Source organism: Taudactylus pleione, unplaced genomic scaffold (genome assembly GCF_031769625.1).
Source record: "Taudactylus pleione unplaced genomic scaffold, aTauple2 ptg000366l, whole genome shotgun sequence".
In the NCBI taxonomy this organism is placed as follows: domain Eukaryota; kingdom Metazoa; phylum Chordata; class Amphibia; order Anura; family Myobatrachidae; genus Taudactylus; species Taudactylus pleione.
This window is the reverse complement of record NW_028284767.1, coordinates 10,939,733-10,943,068: the sequence shown is the minus strand read 5'-3', so window position 1 is coordinate 10,943,068 and position 3,336 is coordinate 10,939,733.

The window sequence follows — 3,336 nt, the reverse complement described above, 5'->3', positions numbered from 1 at the left end:
TGTCAATGTCCCAATATTTATGCACCTGACTGTATGTTACAGTGCAGCACCCGGCTTCTGTCACTGAGGGGGAGTCATCACTTTGGTGTCAATAAACAGACGTCAAACTATATAAATATCAGCGATTTTAAAAATCCTCAGAACGATACATTTACTCTTTAACTCTCGCTATATATTATCATGTGGGAAGGACCAAGCATAATTGGTTTTGGTATGGGATGGTGACAAATCAATACCTTGTAACCAGAATCCATTTAATACAGTACATTAAATTTAACATTAATTCTGAAATGTAAAAATACACCAATTTTTAAGATTTCACTATGTGGAGAAAAGAGAGAAGAGAGAAACCAAATAATGGAAAAATATATAATCTGTTGATGCAACAGGCACATCTACTTCAATATTCTAAATTTCTACAAAATAACTGCACAAAAGTCCTGATTCAGAGATGCACGCTATTGCACAACCATTGGGACTTTGGCCCTCATTCAGAGCCGTACGCTCTGAGCATAGCGCACGCTCTGAATGAGGGCCGTCCTCCATAATTATGGAGCGTCCTCCTGGACGCTCGTATAGCTGTGGGTCACCACCCACAGCCTATACGAGAGTGCAGTTTGATGGCCGCGATGGTCTTGACCATCGCCACTGCGAGCCGGAGCCTGCGGTTGAGTTTTTCAACCGCAAGGCCCGGAGTGATTTTGGCTCTATCAGAGCCAAAATCACTCCCACTGACATCACTAGTGATGTCAGTGGGCCGGCTTCTGACGGTAGGCGTTCCCTCGGGAACGCCCCCGTCTGGGAGGCACGCCCCTGGCACGCCCACCAAAGGGGGCGTGCTGTCAATCAACATCGACAGCACGCCCCCTTTGATCAGACACAACGAGTGAAGGAAAGTCCTTCGCTCGTCGCGTCTGGCGCATGCGCACGACGGAGCTCCCGCCGTCGTGCGCATGCGCAGTGCACAACATCGACCCACTTGCTAGCGGACAGCCGCTTGCGAGTGGGTCTGAATCAGGCCCTTTGTCCGCAGTGGCTGTGCAATAATATGCTAATGCTGCAAAAGGTGTATTGTGTAAAATAGTCGCCTCCTGCCGGCTCATGTGATCTGCAGCTGCGTCCAGAGACGCAGCATCGGAGCGCTCTGCGTGAACATTGGTCATCTGGCTCATGCAGGCCAGCGTTTCCACACAGCTGAAACCAGTGAAGCAGCCTACAAGGACGCAGCCACTGGCTTCAGCATGCCCAGAAAATGATGACGACATTATCCCGTTTTCTGGAACGCTGCCTGATGCAACCCCTGCTCTGTCCCCAAACAGCCGCAGCCTGTCAGTCAGGCTGCAGCATCCGGGCACTGAGAGCTCGCAGAAGGAGATCTGCACATGGGCAGTACAGATCCTGTACATACGTAGATCTTCAAACATTGGAGTTGTACACAAATCATGAGGCTGGTGGGCCCCACTAGGGGGAAGTTGGGTTAGAGTTAAGCACTAGGGTGAGGGTTAAGGAGAGAATACTCACCACACCCGGTGCTCCGCCAGATGTCTGCACAGGAACTGCGGCACGCAGAAGCCACCACTGGAGACGCCGTTGCTGCCAGGAGTAGGAAAATCACTGCTAGACCACCAGGGACGGTCTGTCAACATTCTATTATCTAGCAGTGTCCAATGCTGACCTTATATACCACACCCTTTTAATGAGTTGCTCTATTTAAGAAATGCTGATCTACATTATGCTCTTGAAGTGTAAGAAATGGAAGTTATACCAGCGAGTGAATACTGTAACAGACCCAGCTTGTAGCTTATTTGGTATTCAGCCATGAACAGTAGAGTTTGTCAGCTGATTGGGATGCTTTATTAATTAGGAATTTTGCTGCAGGTTTTTCTCGCCTCTATGTAAGTGATGATATTGTTTTTAACATTTATTAATTAATTTTACTTACCAGAATTACTTTACTTTGCGTTCTAGATCATGGTTGTTCTTCTGAGATTTTCTATGTCGGTACCAAGTTGCATTGGCTTGTACTGTGATTGAGTGGTGTTACTTTCTGGATTTTCTTTTTAATTTTCCCTTTGAATTTATGTCATTTATATAATGTTAGATACTGCTTATAGGCCTCGCTAACATATTGTATCAGTCTTCATCCCATTACATCACTTTCTCTCTCCAATGTCATACGGTCAGTATTATCTACTTGTGATGACCATTTCAAAATACAACAGATTGGGACTTGAGGCAAAGTGACAGGAGTTTAAATGGACGTGTCTTCAGAGAGCAAGTGCATGGAGGACAGCCAACCCCTAAGGGTGCTCTTTTGCTGTACAGCGGATAAAGATAAATATTGCATTTACTCTCCATCCTGCCCTCTCAATTCTACCAATGACCAACTCATTTTATCACTGGTTTCCAGTCTCGTCTTCAGCATTACTTCTAGGCTGCTCCTCACCTCTGGAATGTATTCCTATGCTCTATTACACTTTCCTTCAGACTCCCAGCTTTCAAATGGGCCCTTAAAACTAAGGAGCTCATTCAGCCCCGCTCGCAAGATGCGTTCGCTCGCAGGCAAAATGGGGCCGGATATTTATATTAAGCGATCACACTGCGTCGTGTAAGGACGCCCTCTATGTCTTAGCGAGCTACGGCAATGAGCGCTCGCTAGTGTTTAAAGACGCCCCTTTCCACTCACAAAATACGTAATCTCTGGGACTTGTAGGATTAATCGGTAACATTGAGAGCCATCGGAGCTGCTCGCAGCCCCTGAGGTTGCCTTTCCCCGCCGCAAGCACTGCGATCAGTGCGGCCTGAAATACATGCAGGTCATGTGTACATTGACGCTACGTTGCTAATTATGCACGCCCTTTAAACTGCGTTTTGGCGGCCTGACACGCCTGCGTTCGCTCATCCAGTCCCCCGTTCACTAGCACCTTCCCCTGTTACCACCCACAAAGGGCACTATCTGTCACTCAGAGCAGCGATCCGATAGTGGCTTACGAGCAACCAAAATTAGATCGCAACGATTGGCTTGTGCACGCGCCCTGCGAATTATATGCATGCGCAGGTGGGCAAAAATCGCTCAGAGCGAGCGAGCGCAACTTAGCGACCGTGTCTGAATCAGGTCCTAAGTGTTTTCACTCTAGCCTTCCATTCCTCCCCCCAACTCTGAAGCCTCTGCCCTTCCCTACTCTGCCCTATTCTCCCTTTTGTGACCACACACATCCGCTCTTGGGTACAAGCTCTTAGATAATTGCACATTATAATTATGCATTTATTGTATGTAAAGTTGTGGAATCAGTTTCTATATATGCTACTTGCTGGTTCTTCTATCCCTTTGTGCAG